Genomic DNA, 22,027 nt, shown 5'->3' with positions numbered 1-22,027 from the left:
GAGGGGACTCGTCGCCGCGAACACCAGGGCCGGCCGAGATCGGGTCGGGCGGGGCTCGCCGGACTGCGCGGTGACAGTGGTTGTGGCGGCCGGGACTGCGTTTCAAACCGCTCGCACTCCGCTCTTCTGGCTTTCGGCTCTCGCCTCAGCCTGGAGTTCTCTTCCGATCCCGGCAGGAGCCGGTGCCCGGTGCCCAGAGGCTCCGGAGCCCAGCGGGAGAAAGTTCCAGCTAAGCGCGGGGCGGGTGCGGGAGCTGAGTGTGCGAGGGAGTGACGGGCGGGGAGCGGGGGCGGCGATGCGCCACCTCCAAGGTACCTTGGTTTTCCCTTCCCACGCCAAAGGCACGCTCCTGTCAGTTCCTACTCTAGAGGTTCCACGTTTCGGGAGTTCTTTGGGGCCGGGAACTAAAAGTTGAATAGGAAACGCGGGGTCAAGTCAGGGCTGGAGAAATGACCGTCAGGTACAGCAAGCAGTCAGTGCAGTCTCCTCCTAGCAAAGTTGCTCGGCAGAGGGCAGTCCCAAACTCCAGGCCTGCAAAACCCACAGGTCGACCCACTCGCAAAACTGTCTCCTAACACACAGCCTCCCACCCCACCCCAACTTCTCCAAACCACTCCGGAAGGCCTCCCTCAAATGCTAAACTGGGGTGTTAGGGGGGAAAGGGCGTAGTTCCCCAAACCCAAGTACACTGCACACCTGTGAGCTAGGAAAACACAGGATGCGAGTCTGCCAGATCCAGGGCACGATGGACCCCGGCCTTTCTACTGCTTTGACTGCGAGCAAAGTAAACAGTGTAGAATTCAAGGTCGCTCGAATTCCATAGCGAACCTTTTGAAAAGCTTGCGAAGAAGCTCCTGAGTTCCCGGAGCCAGCCTGACAGATAAACGGGGGGCGGGGCGAAAAGAATGCAAAGGCGCTAGTGAGTAAACATCTCTGATGAATGGATGCAGCATATTCTGACAGATCATCCCTTACCGCTGTTATCAAAGAAATGCCGTTGTAATTTTCTGGAACCCATAGACTGTCAGCAACACAGAGAGACCATAATATCACGCAGACTAAGTACCCTAATGATCTAATGAATAAAACCATTTTGTCTGGATCTCTCTCTGGCATTTATCAAGAAAGATAAGGGAGGACTGACTGATGTCTGGAGAGAATGAAGAGAGGAAATTAATGAAGCCCGCTGCTTCCTTTTTCACTTCATTTTATGATCTGCCTACGGTGGATGGTTTTTTTTTCCCCCCTCTTGATCTGAATTTCATCATATTGTTCTTTGATGTTTTTGCCTTTGGGGAAATAATAACAATTTTAGTAAGTGTACTTACTTAGGAGCCGTGTGCTTTCTATGTTATCACTTGCAATCCACGACCCCATTAACTATAATTTTATGGCTTTATACTCCGAGAAGGTAGATAATTTACCCCAAGTCACGCAGCCTGCTGATGGCACAGCCAGGATTTCAACAGAGTTTGCCCACTCGCTCCCAGCCAGTACCCTGTTCTGTGCTTTGCTTCATGCAAAAGTGCTGCTTGGAAGTCAAACTTGAGCTCCTTGTCAGGTTAGCCACTCATCTCTGTGACTTGGTTTCTTCGTCTACTATATAAAAACTTGGACCAAGTAGATGTCCAGAAAGGAAGTTTACGATTACCATTGTGCAACCTTAACCTGGAAATGAGAGAGTAATGCCATTCGTTTGTGAGTTTCCTTTAAAAAGGGTTTTAGCTTACGCTTGTCTGTGTGCGGTCCTTGTGCTTCCGTACAGGCGGGGTGAGCCGTCCCACTTGGCAGCTGGGAACTGGCCAAGGTCCCCTGCAACAGCCGCACTCAGCGAGCCTCTTGTTTGACCCTGCCTTGGCTGCTTTCTATGGCACTAGGTCCCTGTCATGACCACTGCTCTATGGATTTGATCGTTAATCCAATTCGTGGTTTTTCTTGCTCAACGGGGAAGACTCCTAGTGTGCAGGAGGTAATCGATTTTAGTTAAAGAATCGTTTTGGCGATCTTCGAGCACGTGAATAATTTAAATGTTTTAAGTTTGCATACAAGATGATGGGTTTCCTTGTGGCATTTCCGCACATCAGTGTCGTCGTACTTTGCTTTTATTCGCCTTCCTCTCCTATCCTCTCTTCTCTCCGTTTGCTGGCTCTCTTCCTCCAGGTTAAACACTTCCTCACATCTGCTCTACCATCACACGTGGTCTATTATCCTCTCCCGGTCTCCTCCTTCCGGTAAGTCCTGTTCTCGCTCATGGCCTCTTTTCTACTTTTGTGATGTGCACGCAGGCACACACGCACACATGCACACACTCACACACGCGCGCACACACACGTACACATGTGCACACGCACATGCACACACACATACTTATATCCAGAGACCACATGTGAGAGGAATATGTGGTTATTTATTTTTCTGAATATTTTTTAGTTTGACATCATGATTTTCACCAACATCCATTTCCCTGAATTTATTTTTATTTTATTTTATTTTATTTTATTTTGAGACAGGCTCTCATCAGAGCCATGGCTGACCTGGGACTCATTATGTAGACCAGGCTGGCCTTGCACTCACAGATAAAGACCACCCCCCTGCCTCTGCCTCCCAGTGCCGAGATTAAAGGTGTGCGCCACCATACCCAGTTCGTTTTTCTTTCTGGTTCAGTAAAAGTCCGTGGCATGTCTGTTCTTCATTCTCTTTCTCTTTCTGTATGTCATTGGGCATTTATGCTTGCTCTGTCTCCTATGGACTGTGAGCTGTGCAGCGGTGAGTGTGAATCTGCAAGTGTCCTGTGGTTTGCTGTCATGGAGCCCTCACAGTATATTCCGGAGAGTGGCCTGTCTAGACCATACCTTTGTCCTACTGTGAATTTTGGGGCATCGCCACACTGATTCCCAGGGCGCCTGCATGTGTTTATGTTCCAGCCATTACTGAAGTCGAGTTTCTCTCCCTGGTGTCTTCACCAACACTTGTCACTTGTTTTCCAATGCTGACCATTCTGACTGGGGTGAGGCAGACCCTCGAAGCAGTTTGAATGAGTGCTTCCCTGACAGTTAACCGTCTTGAATGCTTGTGAGGGTTTGTATGTGCTTGTCCCAGGGAGTGGCACTATTAGAAGGTGTGGCCTTGTTGGAGTAGGTGTGGCCTTGTTGGAGTGGGTGTGGCCTTGGAGTGGGTGTGGCCTTGTTGGAGTGGGTGTGTCACTGTGGCTCTAAGACCCTCATCCTACCTACCTGGAAGCCAGTATTCTGCTAGCAGCCTTCAGATGAAGATGTAGAACTCTCAGTTCTGCCTGCACCATGCCTGCCTGGATGCTGCCATGTTCCCACCTTGATGATGATGGACTGAGCCTCTGAACCTGTAAGCCAGCCCCAATTAAATGTTGTCCTTATAAGACTTGCATTGGTCATGGTGTTGGTTCACAGCAGGAAAACCCTAAGACAATGCTTTTTTTTCCCCCAATTTTATTTGTATGTTTGTGTTTCTTCTTTGGAGAAATGTCTACCAAGTTTGTGAACCTATTCATTGATTGCGTGATTTTTGTTGTTGGATTTTTTGAAGTTCTTTGTGCAGTCTAGGTATTAGTCTGATGTATAGCCGACAAAGATTGCCCTCTACCACACACACACACACACACACACACACACACACACACACACTTCTGTGTCACCTTGATGATTGTTTTCTTTGTTGTGAGGAAAAAAATTTCTATGACCCTATTTGTAAGTTCTTGAGATGGTTTTCGGAGTGATCAGAGTCCAGTCCTCTTTAGAGTTCTCTCTCCTATACCCATGTCTTCTCTAGCAGTTTCCAGGTCTCGAGTCTCACATAAAAAAATCTATGTTACCTCTCTACTGCTGTGATAAAGCACTGGGGACGAGGCAACTTATCAAGAAATACTTTATTTGGGTAAACAGTTCCAGATGGCTGAAGCCCCATGATGGTGAAGCGGAAGCAGCAGGAGACAGGCATGGTGGTTGGAGCAGAGGCTGGGGGCTCACATCTCGAACCCTAAGCACAGAGCAGAGAGGCTGAACTGGAAGTGACTGGAATCCTTAAACTGTCAGTGACACACTTCCTCCAGCAAGGCCTCACCTCCTAAACCACCCACTGGGAACCAATGGTCAAAGGAGACGACTCTTTTTAAGCAGTTGCAGGGTCTCCGGTCCATTTGAAATGATTATCTGCAGGGTAAATACTCAGTTTTCCTGGCTCTGTTGTTAGAGGCTGACTTGGTGCAGTGTATGTTTTTGAAACATTTGTAAATAGGTGACTGTAGCCCTGTGCGTTTATTTCTAGGTCCCCTATTCCACTGGGGGACAAAGCTTTTTGTGACAGCACCACAGCTTTTGCTACTATGGCTCTGTAGCACAGTTCGAGACTCCGTTTAGGGGAGAAAATCCACCAGTTGGTGAAGCCCGTGAGTCCCGTGTTCACAGTCTTGTGTGTTCTGGTGATAGAGTCATCTCTGCTTAAAACTGTCCCATCCCTGCTGCCCTTCTAAACTCGTACATGGTGTTTGCTTCCCTGAAAACCATCTAATAGCAGAGAGCAATATGTCTTACATTTTGCTCACTTCCCTTAGTTGTGTAACACTATCCATGGACAACAACAGCAATGGTCTTTGCTCTCCCTCTTCAGGCGAAGGCCATAAACCTCTGTGTTCAACACCATAAGAAGTATATGAGCTTTGGGAAGGACAGCCTGATTCCCTTCGTTGGTTATTAATGTAGAAAGGGATCTAATAGAACATCGAGCAATCCGCAACCAGTGTACACTCTCACACACAGAGCAAAAGATAAACCAATTGTTCTGCTGTCTGTAGATAAGAAATTAGCCAATATGTAGGGCTGGAGAGATGACTCACTGGTTAAGAACACTTGCTGTTCTTGGCAGAGAACCTGAGCTCATTTTCAGCACGGATACTAGGAAGCTTACAACCTCGGAAAGCTCCAGATCAGAGGATCTTGTACTCTTCTCTGGCCTCCAGAGGGGCACACACACACACACACACACACACACACACACACACACACACACACAGACTCACATGCCTACAGATAATTAAACATCAGAATATTCTGAAAAGAAATCAGCCAATATGAGCACAATTTCATCCCCACTCTCATATTTCATTTAGGAACCCATTAGTAATGATATATTGTTTCTGCCATGTTTTTTCAAACAGCTTGAGCCATTCATAAGGCAGGGCATTGGGGTACAAGACTAAAATCTCAGCATTTGGGAGACTGGGGCAGGAGGATTGAGATTCAGACTAGCCCAAGGTACAGGATGAAATCCTTTAGATAGATAAAAAAAACTGTTTCCAGTCAATATTTAACACAAAGAACTTTGTATATCCTGGATACTGAGTCGTTTTGTATTTCTATTTTGTCATCTTCCTTAAACCCTATATGACAGTTGGCAATACCTCCTCCTTACAGGTCACATGACATAATAGGCAAATAGATTGATCAGCTGTAAAGAGATGGCACAGCTAATAAGCGACAGTGTTTTGTGGCTAATAACTCTATCTACCGGGTGTGTCCAACTTTTTAACCCTGTGGTGCAACACTGTCACCCACGAAGTTCCCACTCAAGAACTGTACATGTTTGCAAAACGTTCGGTCTTTCGGAGAGCTTATGATATTTTGTCGGGGAACATTCACAGCCGTTCTCAATCACACACAGTCACATGTAATTTGGACATATCTGAAATCAAATTTGACTCCAGACCCTCAAAGAGTAGCCAATGAGAGATGGACAACTAGTGTCTCTCAGACTTCTGTCTCTCTGTCGGTAAAGCGGACCGTCGAGTAATCACATTAATGTAGTATGGGGTTATCTTTAAAAAGCCTTCATGGGAAAGATGAGTATGATGCTGGAGAAGATTATGAGCTTAGAATTGGAGGAGCAAAGAATAAATACTCTGCCTACAGAGTGAGCAATAGCCTGGGGGTGGGGAGGGCACGACACAGAGACCAGACATCTTAAAAGCTGGGACAGATAACAGGAGAGGGGATCTGGCTTCTGAAGGCCTAGAAACACTCATGGGGGAGGGGATAGTATGTAGTCCCTCTGCTTTCTTTTCCATAGCATTAGAGCCACTCAAAGATACTCAGGGCTGTTTATTTTGCTGTTGAAGATCTGCCTTTTCTCTTCCTCTTGCTCTTTCAAAGTGTTTATTAAACACTGAGCCACAGTCTTGGGATGGCCTTTTTGGGAAGAGGGGTTTGAAGGAGCAATGGTCATGTGGTAAAGAGGGGACTTGGATCTGGTGGGATATGCATCAGAGATGTTTGATTCTCCATTAAGCCTCTGTGCCAATGCTCAGCCCTTAGTAGATATTTTAAAAGGCAGAATTTGCATATATGCCTCCCACATGCTATCTCTATTTATTTTCATACTCGTCGGTGCCTAATATTGATTGTTAACATCATAGGATCTAGACTTACCTAGGATATAGGCATAGCCATGCTTGTGAGAGTGTCTAATTAGGTTAGTTGAGTTGCAAAGCCTGAATGTGGGTGGCACCATTCCATGGGCTGGGGTCCTAGGTTGGCTAAAGAGGAGCGAATAAGCTGAACCCTCACACTCATCACTGTGCTTCCTGGCTGAGGGTGTATTGTAGCCAGCCACCTCACACACCTGCCATCACCTTACCCACCTTGATGGATTGTGTGCTCAAGCCGTGAGCCAAGATAGACTCTTTCTCCCTTAAAGTGCTTTTGCCAGCGTATTTTATTGCAATAAAATTAAAGTAACCAAATACATATTTCATCCAAGTCTTTGAAATACATGTTTCATGGCTGTCTCTCCTGCTGGCTCTGAGCATCTTTAAAGAAAGAATTATTCTGATGTAATTCTATATACTAATATACTAATAATAGTTCCTCTGGGAACTATTATAAAAGATGTGTCCTCCATACATGGTCAATAAATGAATGAAAGATGTTCAAACCTTACTATATTCTCTCAGCCAATGGGTTTCTATGCTACCTTTATTGGCTGCTTACTATGCACACCACAATGACAATTGTCATTTAACCAACACCTCATGTGGCCATTTAAGTTCTTCCTACCCTTTCTAAGGTCCTTTTATGAAAATATGCCCTAATATAAAGACCTGGAGGGCAGTAATGTGATTTCAGGAGATTAAATGATCCAGAGATAGGCTGAACCCTCACACTCATCACTGTGCTTCCCGGCTAAACTCAGTCACCCAGAATGGTACTCATGAGGTAACAAGACAAAATCAAGATGGTGGCAATGGAAAGGGAGAAACAGTTTTCGTGTTTGTTACCACATCTGGACAGTTACAAGAATGGATTTGCTCTGCATGGAACTAAACATGTGGCCAGATGTAGGCACCCTGTCCAGTGGTGGGAAGCAGGGTTTAGCACCATGGATAGCTCCTGAGTTGTCCATTTGGACTTGTATCCCATGGGGCCTTTACTGCAGTCATTTAAAGTGCCCTTTAACAAACAATGCGTGACCTTTACGGAGCATATGCTCGACAGAGCTTTGCGCACGTTAACTGCGAATTCCCATTAGGGGACAGAAAGGTTGCATGATGTCATCCAAAGTCATACAGACAGCAATGAGAGAGATAAGCTCCGAACCTAGGTAGATTGGCTCCAAAATCCATTACCGGACACCACGAAAGGAAATTAGAGCTCAGTATGATAAATGCTTTGACAGAAAGGCAGAAGAGTGAGAAAGCCGAAGTACCAGAGGGAAGAAAGAAGGGGGAGCTACGCTTCCCAGAGAGGAAATGCTGGGACTCCTTTTAAAAGGTGTATGTGAAGGATCGGAAGGATCCTGAGGTCAGATCTAGGCTCAACAACTCACTCCTGTGATTGAGAAAACAAAGTAGAGAATAATGAGGTACCCAAAACTTAGGGAGAATGTGTGTGAAATAAGGAAGGATCTTGGACGTAAGATAAGACTTTAAAAGGAAAGAATTTTTGACCTATTTTCTAAAGATCATCAAAGAGCAGGGTGTGGTACGATAAGACACACAGTTTAGAAAATCCTCTCAAGTTTCAGGGTAAAGATGGTGGACAGTAAACCTACTCTGAATAAGGCGGGAAGAAGGTAAGGTGGCTTCCCCCCAAACAGCATAAACTGTGTAAAACCTCCCACTGGGGCTGACCTCTGAAAAGGACTTAAGGACTCTGTCCCCATGTGAACACAGGTGGTGGGGGAGGGGAGGGGAGGGGAAGAGAGCACAGGAGCTGTGAAGAAACTGGTCTGCGAGGAAGCATGGCCCTAAGAAACAGGAGGTCCTCAGGGAGCACTCTGCAGGGTTAAGACATCAAAACTGCCTCCGTAAAATGGCAGGAGCAGAAGGGAGGATTTGCAGCTGAGGGCTCGAATCGAAAGCCGAGACAACACTGATAGATCTAATCCTTGAATTAAAAATGCCAAATGACAGGAAAGACATGACTGGAATTGAATTAATGGTGGGGATAAAAGGCTTTGAGGTAATTATGGCATGTACAAAGGGAAGACACAGGAGCGGGGCAATTAGGGAGAAGATAATAAGATGTAGTAAGAGGGGAGCAAGAGATAATCAAACGCACGGGTAATTGGTATCTTTAATTGGTGTAGAGGATCCAATAAATGTAGTAAAATATGTATTCAGGCACATGATACATTTTCCTAAAACGAAGGGACTAAACCCACAGAGATTTATCTATACACCCAGAGAAACGGGCTGTCAAGCTACTTTTGTTGTGGTGACAAAATACCTGTTGGGAAATGAAAGGAAGAGGCATTTGTTTGGGGGTCACAGTTTTAATAAAAAAAAGATATGGTCCAACGAGTTAGGAATGGGGGTAGGAACCATTCCCGCTGTGGTGGGAGGGACCTGAGACCGCAGATCAAATTAAATCCATAGTCAGGAGGCAGGGAGAGACGAATGTTGGCCTCTGATCACTTTCTGCTGTCAATAGAGTCTGGGACCCTACCCCATAGGATGCTGCCACCCACATCCATCTGAACCTTTACTCGACAGTCAAATGTCTTTAGAAATGTCCTCACGACATGCGCAGAGCTGTGTCTCCTAGGTTCCAGTCCAGTTGACAATAAAGAGAAACTGTCACCCAGACTTCGAATGAACATGAAGAAGTTGCCTGGCTCTGTTACTAGATTTGATGGAAAGATTTTTATTCTGACATCTGTGCAAAGGAGTCAGATCTTCTTGGGGTGGGGGTGGGTAGGAATCAAATCAAGCTTGCTATAAACATGTTCTAGCAACCTCGGTGCCGGGGGATGGCAAAACAGTGTCTACAGAGCTCAGGGAAGAGGAATGACCCAACATTACTACAGCCAGCCATAGGCAGAGGAAGGATTGGGGAAATAAGAAAACAACATGTCCTCCTTGGAAACTAATATCCAAGCTATCAGAATTAAGCGATGGGATAAAAAGATTCCATGAAGGTAAGTTGATAAGCCCCCATTGCTGTGACAATCAGCTTATAAGAAAATAATGTTTACTTTGGCTAAGAGTTGCAAAGCTCCTGGTCCATGGTTCTTGCCTCATTATTTAGGAGTCTGGGGTAGCCCCTACATTAACCTATGGATTATGACCCAGATCCTGCGTACCAGATGTTTACATTATGATTCATAACAGTAGCAAACTTACAGTTATAAAGTAGCAACGAAAATAACCTTATGGTTGGGGGGTCACCACAACATGAGGGACTGTATTAAAGGGTAACAGCGTTAGGAAGGCTGTGAACCACTGCATTACATCTTGCAGGGGCGCATGGTAGAGGGCGCTTTATTGTGGCCTGGCTATGACCCACCCCTGCATACTATGTACTTGAGTCCTGTTTGCTAGCTGATGAGCTTCTGTGAAGTGGTTAACCAGGAGGACTCTGGTTTCATCAACAGATTAGTCTATTGATGGTTCTTAATATGGTAGTATCATTGGAAGGTAATATAAACACTAGGAGGTGGGGCCTGTTGGAGGGTAGGTAGCTGGAGGTGTGGTTTGAAGTATGCACCTTGTCTCCCATTTTCTTCCTCTGTCTGTCCCCTTGAGGTGAGCAGCCTCACTGTGATTATCTACCTCAGAACCTACCTAGAACGAATGAGACCAAGGACTGTGAGCAGATGCCAAGACAAAATAATTCCTACCTTTAAGTTGTTTGTCTCGGGCTTTTTCCATGGTGATGGGTAATTGACTGACAGGACATCTCATTCATCACTGCTGGGAAACAAAGCTGGGGTGCCAGTACCTCCATCAGGGGCATGTTCACAGGGATGTTTCCTCCACTAGGTTCCCCCTTCTGAATGCTCCCCCACCTCCCAATAGCACACAGGGTAGGGAGATAGCCTTCCACACATGGGCCCCCGAGGGACACTTCGGTCCAAGAAACAGCAGAAAGACACACAATAAGGAAGGAACGAAGCCATACAATAAACACAGGACGGCTTCTGACTGGGTCTGAAGGGGGCCACAGAGCTGTGGTTCAGTATTTTTAAGCTTTCTGTTCAAGTGAGGTCTTTGATAAGGCTTCTAGATTCTCTTTCTGCATACCCCACCAAATTCTTCTAAGGGTTGATGCATTTTTATATTCCAAGGAAGAATATTTTCAAAATCCTCTAGTGAGAAAGAAATATTTACTGATTATGTCTGTGTGTGTGTGTGTTTGTTTGTTTGTTTGTTACATGTACGTGTTTATGTGTGTGCATGCATGTGTATTTGCCTCCATGTAGAGACCAGAGGTCAATGTCAGACGTCCACTCCAGTTGCCCTTCACCTTAATTTCCTCAGAGAGTGTCCCACTGACCCTGGAGCTTGCCTCTGTTTCTCTATCCTTTGATGCCAACTCAGGAGTTATGGATGCTGCTAGGCCAAGCTTTTACTTGGGTGCTGGAATCCAAACCCTGGTCCTCAGGTTTGTGTGGGAGGCCCTTTGCCAACTGAGCCAACTCTCCGGCCTCTCAGATTACATGTCTTTTCCCTTAGGGAGCACAGTTTTGAACTAGTAAGACACAAGCAGCAGCATGGACGGCATCTCAAAGCAAGCCCTTCAACATCAGCTCGACAGTCAGTGCTTGGGAATCAGGACGGCAAACACACACAGCACGGTTAAGGCACAGCCTTTGCCAACCTTTCAAGATAACGAGCTCACAACTGACAACCACGAACAGCCTCTCATCACGGGATCCCTGCTGGGATCCACCAGCTCATACAGACCTCTCAACTCCAGGGACTGGCTGCATTGCACTGCGTGGAAATTCCAAGTCTCACGGCAGCTATGAGTATTGAACTTATGGGAGTTTTAAGTTATGAAAATGTGTGTTATAAAAAAAAGACTATATTTTTTTCATACAGAGATTTCATGTGAATTTTAAGCCATATATTGTATCATGACGTACATGATATATAAGTAGTTTTGTTTGATATGCGTTACATTTATGAGTCTGACTCCAATGTATATTTGCTCATGTTTTACCTCTTGTGAGTGATAGCTAAACTTCTAACAAATGAAAATCTTCATTCTTAATAAACAAGGCTTAGTGTGTTGGCAGAGTTAGAATATACTACAATTATTCACTTGCTTTCTCTCATAACTGTCTCAAAAGAGCAATGATACTACTACCAAGAGTGATTTCTGAGAATATTTAAGAACATTGCTGTATGTTCTTTTTCTATTTTGGCCTGTCTTTTTTACCAGCTCTATACATAACTTATAGATTCTTTGGTCATCACATATGACACTCTTCTTTTTTTTTTAAAGATTTATTTTATGTATGTGAGTACACTGTAGCTGTCTTCAGACACACTAGAAGAGGGCATCAGATCTCATTACAGATGGTTGTGAGCCACCATGTGGTTGCTGGGAATTGAACTCAGGACCTCTGGAAGATCAGTCAGTGCTCCTAACCACTGAGCCATCTCTCCAGCCCCTGACACTCTTCTTTTTAACACTCATTTAGGCTTCAAAGATATCTGTACTATAAAATGTTCGGCTGTATTCTTTTGTATAATTATGTGTATGTGGGCATCTGAATATGGGTATGTGCACGAGGGCATTGTCTGTGGAGGCCAAAGGTCTCCTATCTCTCTGGAGCTGGAATTACAGGCAAGTGAGAGAGGCCTGAGGTGGTGTACTGGGAACCTAATCTGGGTCTCTGCAAGAACGTCAAGTGTTCTCCAGCCCCAGGTTCTGTATTTTTGTTCACATCTCCAGTTCCTCTTATCTGGTCCGTTCTCTAGTACAACTTTCTGGAATGGTTCCTGGAAACCATAATTGTCTTAGTTAGGGTTTTACTGCTGTGAACAGACACCATGACCAAGGCAACTCTTATAAAGACAATATTTAATTGGAGCTGGCTTACAGGTTCAGTCCATTATCATCAAGGCAGGAACACCGCAGCATCCAGGCGGGCATGGTGCAGGCAGAGCTGAGAGTTCTACATCTTCATCTCAAGGCTGCTAGTGGAAGATTGACTTCCAGGCAGCTAGGGTGAGGGTCTTAAGCCCACATCCAGTAGCAAGCCTATTCTAACAAGGCCATACCTCTACATAGTGCCACTCTGTGGGCCAAGCATATTCAAACCATGACACATAATTCTTGTCATAGTCAGAGTTGTGATAAAACACCATGACCAAAAGCAAGTGGGGAGGGAAGGGTTCATTTGGCTTACACTTCCACATTGCCGTTCATCATTGAAGGAAGTCAGGGCAGTAACTCAAGCAGGGCAGGAACCTGAAGGCTGGAGCTGATGCAGAGGCCACGGAGGGGTGCTGCCTACTGGCTTGCTCTTCATGGCTTGCTTGATCTGCTTTCTAGTGGAACCCAAGACCACCATCCAGCTCAAGATGGCCCCACCCATCATGGACTGGACCCTCCCATTAGACACTAATTAGGAAAATGCCCTATAGACTTGCCTACAGCCTGATCTTACAGAGGCATTTTCTCAACCTGGGTACCCTCTTTTCAGATGACTCTAGTTTGTGTCAAGTTGACATAAATCTAGCCAGCACGATCCTAATTCTTGAACATTAATAATAGTTTGTGTAGTGGTTTGAATAGGTTTGGCTCCCATAGATTCAAGTGCTTGAATGCTTGGCCCGTGGGGAGCCGCACTATCAGGAGGTGTGGCCTTGTTGGAGTGGGTGTGGCCTCGATGGAGGAAGTGTTGCAGCGAGCTTTGAGGTCCTATGCTCAAGTCCCACCCAGCATGGAATTACAGTCTCCTCCTGGCAGCCTTTGGATCAAGATGTAGAACTCTTGGCTCCTCCATCACCATGCCTGCCTGCACACTGCCATGCTTCCCGCCATGATGACAATGGACTGAACCTCTGAAACTGAAGCCAGCCCCAATTAAATGTTTGCCTTTATAAGAGTTGTCATGGAGTCTCTTTCCAGCAATAAACCCTAATTAAGACAGTTTGTCTACTGACAAGTGTTCCAAAACAAAATACTTCAAATACTTAGAAGTCTGTTTAATGCAATATAAAATTCCCGGCTTTTATTTTCTTTCCTGGAGAATCTTAACTATGTTAAATGTTACTATGTTTTCTTTGGGGGTGAATCATTGCTTTCAAAAATCTGAAGTTAATATAATTTATTATTATTATTTTGGCTGGTTTTGTTTACTCAAAAGGTATTCTTTTCTGTCGAAAAAAAAATGTGACTTTATGGGGATGATTCTGACGGACCCTGCAAACTGCAGGCGATGTTGTGGTCTTTTCGTATGTAGTTTCCAGTCTTGATTGCTTGCCTTGTCTCGAATTGTGTGCTCCGTTTTCCCCATTTGCTCTTCACTATCTGAGATCTCTAGTGCTCTAATGTCCGATCTTCTCTTCTGGTCTTTTACCATTTTTTTCTCTGAATATTGTATTTTCTTTCTTAATGTGATTTTGACTTAGGAAAAAAAAAATCCTCGTCTTCAGCATTTCACTTTCCTTACAGGCTTACCTGATGCATTTATTTTTAACATTCATCTGTAAAATCTAGTCTTTGTTTCTTTTACTGCTAATTTTCCCCTAAATTCTAGTACTTCATTTAATGGTTCCCCAACTTGAGCAAAGTGAATCCTTCGACTGTCCTCTGCTTTCATGTAGGTGAACTCCTGGGTATGTACTCGGGGAAATACGTCAGCATACGATTAGGAACCATGTCCAATCATGTAGTGCTGCTCGCGATTGTCAGACTATGGAACATCATAGGTGCACACACTGAGGACGATAAAGAACACAGGGGATGTTCCCAGCAGTGGGATAGTGTAGGGAGCAGCGTGGTAAAACAAAGATGGCGCCGACATCCAGTCCTGTCTGGTAGTAAACGCAGTAAGCGCAGGCTTGTCCCCTTGCCAGGGCTGGTGTAGGATGATGAGGTGATCCGGCGCCCACCTGTGGTGAACAACGGTACTGCACATGCGTGGGTTTTGCACCTGGAGTCAGTTGGCCGGGAAGTTAATATGCTAATGAGGGATTCATGCTCTGCCAATCCCTGAAGGACAATTAGCATAGCCTCAGCCTACAGTGCATATAAGGCGAGCGCTTTTGCCCCTAGAGGTCCCGGTATCAGCAAAGAGGTGGTCCTGCAATAAAGGCTGTTGAGAAGAATCGGACGGTGTTGCGTCTTCCTTGCCGGCCGAGGTGGGCGCGACAGGATAGCATTGTGGCTGAGTGACCTCCTTGTCACTGAGAGTGCTCACAATTAAAAAAAAAAAAAAAAAAAAAAGCCGGGTTCTCTGGGGTTATCCTATGACTTGCAGGTATGCGCTGTGGAATGTGAACACACAGGCAAATAAATATAGTTTTTTTTTTTTTTTTTTTTGGTTCTTTTTTTCCGAGCTGGGGACCGAACCTTGGGCCTTGCGCTTCCTAGGTAAGCGCTCTACCACTGAGCTAAATCCCCAGCCCCATAAATATAGTTTTTTAACAGCTTTAAGGAACGTAATGGGAAACTGGAGGGATGGCTCTGGGTTTACAAACCTGCAGAGGACTTGGACGCAGTTCCCAGCACCCACATCAGACAGCTCACAATTGCCTGTAACACCAGCAGTTGTGGGGACCCGATGCCCTAATCCGACCTCCATGGTTACTTGAACCCTTATGGTGAACATACACACACACACACGTGCACACACTCATAAAATAAAAACATATTCCTTTAAAAAAAACCACTGAGGAAATAAAGATGAATGGCGGGTGTTGTCTCTCGCGGAATGGCACAAGAAAGCTGAGGGACGTCCCTCTGTGAGACGGGAGGACATGGGATGACAAGAGACAATAATGAGTGATGGGCATGATTAAGGAATACACATGGAAAGTAAAAAGGTACAAAGGGTTATCCTTCGTACTGTCGGTCCGGTCTGTCCGCATTTTTTCAGTGTGATTTCATTGTCTCCACAGATGCTATTGTATTCTGGTTTTCCCCTAAAAATAACTACAGGACTTGATCATGATACTTGTTACTTGTTTATGGAAAATTCATCTTTCTGAGGTTTCTAAAAGAAACATGGTCTACCGCAGCTCTCCTACCTCCAAGGGAACTTCTTTTTCTGATGGTCGCGTGGCTTTTTGAATGAGGCACCTTGCTTTCTGAGATCGCCTGGCTTTCTTGCTTCCTACCACGTACACTGTGGCCTTCCTTTCTTTCCTCCTGCCCATAATTGGGCAGCCCTTCTTTTGTCTGCCATTATGGAAGCCCAACTCCTTTGCAAAGGTCTTGGGTGACTTGAGAAAGCTCTCTACTTCAGAAGCAGTGACCTCGTCTACCAAGGTTGACTGCTGAAACCGCAGCTTCAACTTCAGAAGGTCTGTTCCAGTAAAGACTGCTCCAGTCTGCTCCGGTACCTGGCGCCTGAAACCAAAGCTCTGAGGAACAAATCTTGGTGACCTCATGATGACCCTGCGTACATCTGCTTCATAGAGATCTCCTGATTCTGCATTTAATTTTCTACAAGGACTAAAGGAGGAAAGGTGCTCCCTGGTGGCCCAGTGAAGCTTGCAATTGATAGATAGGGTGCCAGGTTTATCATTGGTTCCTGTTGGAGGCTTCTGACTGGCTTTTGTGAAACAGCTTTTCTCTGATTGGTGGAAATCACAATCCCCTCCTCCCAATTTGCATGTCGTGTCCCTTCTGGCTGTACAAATGTGTTGTTCTCTAATATTTTTCAAGTCAGTCAGAAGATCCTTCTGTGTGTTCCGCCTGCTAGCATTGCAACCTCACTGTCATTAAAAACCTTCTCCGAGTGATCTAGTTGTAATCATTATTATAGGTGGTATAAGCTGAGCTGGAAACAGTGAGATGGCCAACACTGTAGCCGCGGCAGTAGCAGCGGGTGGCAGAGGGAGATGGCAAAGCGTGGAGGGTAAAGGCAAGAGAAGATGGAGAGACAGAACTGGAGGAAGCAGAAATCTGTGAAGAGCCAAACTTGAGAGACCGAGACCTCCACAGAGCTTCCAGGCCATAAGGAACCCTTAAACCCCGAAAGACCTGTCATTCTAGCTGCTGCTAAAGACACGAAAGTCTGGGATCTATAATATTATATGTCACTGACGGATGTTGCTTCAAGTTGGTGCTAAGGGCCAAGGATTACGTAAGCTGCCAAGCGCCAGGCAGCTGGTGATCAGAGCCAGAGAAATAAGCCTCTACCCTAAACTCCCACGGCTATAAATCTCCAGCTTCTGAAGCCTTAGCCATAAGCCTCTAGTTCGCAGGGCTTGGATCTCTAAGCCTCTGAGCCTGTGAACCCAGTCCATAAGCCTTTGGCACTTGAGCCCGGCACTGCCAATCTGGAAGATCCACTCCTTAGCTATCAGAAATCTCAAGATAGAGGCCCCTAGGCAGCTGGCTGGTGAGAGCAAGAGTTGACTGTTTTTCAGTGTCTTTAATTTCTTTTCTTTCTCTCTCCCTACAGACCTCGTTCATTCATCTGCTTTTAGAGATAGCAAACCTTCCACTCACAGCTCCTGTACCCGGACTGCCTCTGAGTGAGTACCGTGGACCCCTGGGGACCCCTGAGGACCCCTGAGGACCCCTGAGGACCCCTGAGGACCCCTGAGGACTCCTGGGTTCTCAGGCAGCCCCTCCCTCTGCGTTCTCCTACACAGTCACTGACACTCCACAGGTCTTCGAGGATTGGGAGCTCCTGGGATATCATGGCCTCTGTTCTGTGGTTAGTATGCTCCTGGGTTTGAGATTAACATGAGGCTACTCTATGTTTTTATTCAAGGGTTCAGAGACTTAAAAAAAAAAATCTATACTGTAGGAACCATCTTCCCAGCTTCCTCTATTTTCTATTTTCACAGTGATCATAGTTATCTGGGAGGGGAAAAAAACCAATGACATTCCTATTTGATGGAGGTGGGTGAACTCTGGCTGCATTCGGCTGCACAGTGTCTGATGGCTTTGATGACTAAACTGACGCCCTCTCTGGTGACCGTGGCAGAGCTGCACTACTGCCTGATTATTTAAACACTTCCGTTCCAGCTAGTAAAAACCATCCCTGTTCAAATTCCCTGCCACATCTCCCCAAAACATCCTCCCCCTGTCCCCTGCACACCATGCGAAAAAGGAATTAAACAGTTAACATCCACCGCATAGACATTCTTCAGGGTCCATCCTGCTCCACTCGATGGCCGACTTGTTGGACGGTTAGTGCCCCTGCTGTAGTTTCAGACCAGTATTTTGAATATTACCTCAGAATAGACCCCCACAGGGCTTACCGATATGTGGGACATGGAGACCTGGTGACAAAGGTGCGTACCTTATGAAGAAGTCATCCTCATCCCTCATCCCTCCTGTGTGTGAGGTACCATTTAGTGCCAGAAGCACATGGCCAAGAAAGTCCTTGCCCTTGAGGAGCTAGATGCTACCTACCCTGTCCCTGGGGCCACTTATACTCTCAGAGTTTTGTCGTTTTTGCGTTAGGGACTCAATCGCTGGGCATAAATTGGGTGGAGGGAAAGTATAGAATTAGAAACTGCTCTTAAGCCGCCCCCGAGACAAACTCTGGTATCTATCTCCACCTTTGGAGCAGCGGCTCCGTGAGAGGCCTGGCAGCTCATTAAAACCACAGTAAACAAGCCAGACAGGGAACACTTTGTCCTTGTACACAATGAATCAAGTGGTCTCCTTAGACACAAAAGCCTGTACCCTCATCCAGGGAGTGAATCGACCGTTTTAACAATTCCTGCTCTCATTGGATTGGCAACTCTTTGTCTGTGGAGGAAGGCTAGATCTAGAATTAAAGCCGGCTGGGAACACGATGTTTAGCTAAATAATAAGTTTTTCTTATGAAGATTTCTTTCCCCTCTCGGGAGAGCAATGCATTCAAAGAAATGCTAAGAGTTCTATTTGTCTGGTTACTGACAAGAAAAATATCAAACAGGACAAGTTACTATTAGAACAAAAAAGAAAAGAAAAAAGTAAAAATTTCCTTCATACCTGTCTTCCCTCTAAGTCAATGAATCCTGATTGATCCTATAGACTGAACAAATATGTATTAAGAACCTACTGCGTATTGGCTTTAGTCCTTACTTTCAACAAATTACCACCTTGTCTACCGGGAACATTCATATGCAAGGGATGGTTGGTGGACCTGGGGATAGAATTCAGTAGACTGCTTGTCTACCATTCATGAGGCTCCAGCTTGGATGGTCAGCACCCCAAGACATAAACAGATTAGGCAGGGACACCCGAGAGGCGCAGAGCACCTGCCTGGCATACACAAGGCCTCAGATTCTGTCCTCGGCACTGAAAAGGTGGGGGGCGGGGGAACACATTTGTCTATCACTCAGCCTTGCTTCTACAAATACTGAAACTCAGGGATCTTACAGTTTAATGCTATACAGGAAAGGGCCGTAATATTTTGAGCGTCACATTATGGTTTGTCCCCTCAGGTAGGACTGTGTGACGAGCACAGGCATGCAGCTTGATTAGTCTGTAGGAGTTTATGGGACATCAGGGAACCTCTTACCTCAGAGCCTGGTTCTTTCAATCGGGAGAATCGGGCCCCATAAATCGTCATCTGACAAAATGAGAATATTATATCGACAACCGCTGCCATTAACTTGTAGTAATAAAGTGATTTCCAGCACAGCAAGGGGATACATTAAAAGCCATGGTGGGAAAAAAAAGGTGGAGGGGGAGAAGGAAGGGAGAATTTTGAAATTATCCAGCGCTCGGTTGCGGTGTGGGGATAAGTGTCCACCCGATGACTTATGTGTTAAAAGCTCGGTCCCTGGCTAGCTCCCCTAGTCACTGAGAGTTGATTGGACACTGTGGGCTAATCCAAGAGAGATTCCTAACCTGATTATATAATTGTAAGGTAATGGAAACATTCAGGGGTTCCAGCAGGAGGAATTCATCACTGCAGTCTCCATGGGGGCTGTATTTTCTCTCTCTTCTCTCTCCCCACATCTCCTCTCTAATGGCCATAAGGCCCCCCTAGGAAGTCACTCCCCCTCCCTCCCGCCCAAATCTCAGACCATGACAGAATCAAGAGATGGAAGACATTTTAGAGACCAGCTGTTCTTGCCCATTCTGGAATATTCTCTCTCTGAAACCATGGCCAAGTGTCTTGGCTCCTACTTGAACACATATTAGTCAAGGTTTCTAACTCCCATCCTAAAGCAGCCGCTCCATCTCTGGCCGTTGGAAAGGTCTTTTTGGCATGGTACCAGAGTCTGTTCTCTCTTCCCTCTGCTCCATCTGTTCGAATCAGAGGTGACAGGGTGACTCACTTCAAGTGATGGCCGACAATGAATGATATACAATTAAGCACGTAGGCTCCAGGGGCAGACTGCATGGACCGAGTCCCAGCGTGGCCGTTCACTGGCTGTGTGATTGCCTGGCAATTGAATCTTCCTATGCCTCCGATTCCTCATTTGCAAACCAGGCACCATAATACCGGCCATCCTTGGAGACTGGGGATGTGAAAGGAAGCCTGCGACCTATGACTCAGCAGCAGAATTGTGACGCGATGTTCATGGGGGTCTGCTTGCTTGGACTAAACGTCTTTATCCCTCTCCCATTCCAGGACCTCTCACGCCCCTCCCCCACACAGCCCGGTGGCCAGGCTTCCTGCCTAACTATATCCGGAGAACTGAGCCTAGGACTGTGGTCTGCTCTGGCTCAGAAAAGCCAGGACGGGGCACTCCTTCCTGTGTCTGGTTCACCGTTCACTCACTGACTCACTAGTGATTTGCAGCATTTGTGTTCCTGTGAATAGAGAACTGGCCCTTTAAATGTGCATGTCACAGCTCTTGTCACATGCTGTGATTGCTCTGGACGGAAGGCAGGGAACAAATACTGCCATGAAAGACCTTTAGGCTTCATAGTACACATGGTCTCGGTTGCAACTGCTAGGCTCGGCTGACGAAGCATGAAGGTAGCCTTAGACAACATGAAAGACTTGTTTTACAAAGAGCAGGCCACTGGCCGAATTTGCTTCGTGAGCCGCGGTTTCCTAGCTTCTGAGCTAAAACATATTTAAAAAGTATTTTTCATCTCTCAGTCCCTATATGGCTTTTTGGAGATGATTGGGGTTTTGCTGGGTTTGTTTGTTTATTTTTAAAACATAGGCATGAGGCCCTTCATGGGTCTGTGTTCAGCTTTCTTGTGTTGGGTCGTGCACATTCCTCTACCCTTTCTTTTGTGTGTGTGTGTGTGTGTGTGTGTATGTGGGGTGCATGTGTATGTATGTATGTAAATGTGTATGTGTGTATATGGGGTGCATATGTATGTGGGGTACAGGTGTATGTATGTAAATGTGTATGTGTGTATATGGGGGTGCATGTGTATGTATGTATGTGTATATGTAGGGTACATGTGCATGTATATGTATATGTGTGTATGTGTGTATGGGAGTTTGCACATGGATGTGTGTATATATGTATATGTGTATGCATGTATGTGGGGGTGCACAAATACATGTACACATGTATATATGTATATGTGAATGCATGTATTGGGGGTGCACAGGGCAGATATCAGGGGAAAACAGGGGAGATGTCAGAATCTTTCCCTACCATGCTCCTGTTTCCTTATTATCTTGAGACAGGCCTTTTCACCAAACCTAAAAGTTCCTATTTTGGCTAGGCTGTCTGGCCATCGAGCTCCCAGGATCTCCACCTGCTTTACTGGGGTTGGAAGCATGTTCAGCTGTACCCAACTTTCATGTGGGCACTGGGGATCTGAAGTCAGACCCTTATACTATGTAGTAAATACCCTTATCCATGGAGCCATCTCCCCAGGACTATGTGAAGATCTTCCAGAGCCTGTCTTCTGCCACTGTCCAAAGTCTCTCTTGTGCCTCTGTCCATGATAGATTTACCTTTGATATACGCATCCAAGTAATTGATAAAACAAGAAAGACGTGGCCTTGAAAAGTACAAGACCGGTTCCTGTGAACCAGACAGGTTCAAGAATCAGTCCTATCACTCCTTCCAGGAAGCAGTTCTTCCAACTCCCTCCCGCCCAGGCCACCCTCTCTAAGGATGGCACAACCCTGTATGTGGTCCATGGTGTTTCACAGATGCTCTGCCAGTATTCTCTGTGCTCTTGTATATGCTCCTCCCCTAGGTTATAAGCTTGTTCCCAAGTGGTGGCCTATAATAGGTGCTCAATAAATGTTGACAGAATGAAGAAATGAACGTGTGCCTCCCTTAGCTTATCACTATCAAAAGTTACTTCTGGTGACAGAGGAGATGGCTCAGTTGGTAAAAGTGCTTGCGTTGCAAGCATGGACACCTTACTTCACCCCATAAAAAGCCAGGTATGCTGGCACACTGGAAACCTCAGCCCTGGGGGAGGGGAGGGGTGAAGACAAGAGAATCCTGGGCATTGATGGCCAGCCTGTCCAGCCAAATTGGTTCCAGATTCAGTAGGAAAGTCTATGTCAAAATATAAACCGGAGAGCAATGGAGGAAGATAATGGATATTGACCTCTGACCTTCACATGTACCTGTATGCACATACATACACATACAAACACACACATGAATATATACATACATACACACCTACATACATACATAGATACATAC

General features: G+C 45.8%; 1 pseudogene; it reads left to right on the top strand.

Annotated features, from left to right (window-relative positions):
- The first annotated feature begins 295 nt into the window (after positions 1 to 295).
- Positions 296 to 21,610, top strand: LOC116912708 (annotated as a pseudogene).
- The last annotated feature ends 417 nt before the right edge of the window (positions 21,611 to 22,027 follow it).

The sequence above is a fragment of the Rattus rattus genome, chromosome 1, assembly GCF_011064425.1.
Source record: "Rattus rattus isolate New Zealand chromosome 1, Rrattus_CSIRO_v1, whole genome shotgun sequence".
Classification (NCBI taxonomy): domain Eukaryota; kingdom Metazoa; phylum Chordata; class Mammalia; order Rodentia; family Muridae; genus Rattus; species Rattus rattus.
The sequence above is the reverse complement of the archived record's forward strand: the minus strand, read 5'-3'. Positions and strand labels throughout refer to the sequence as shown.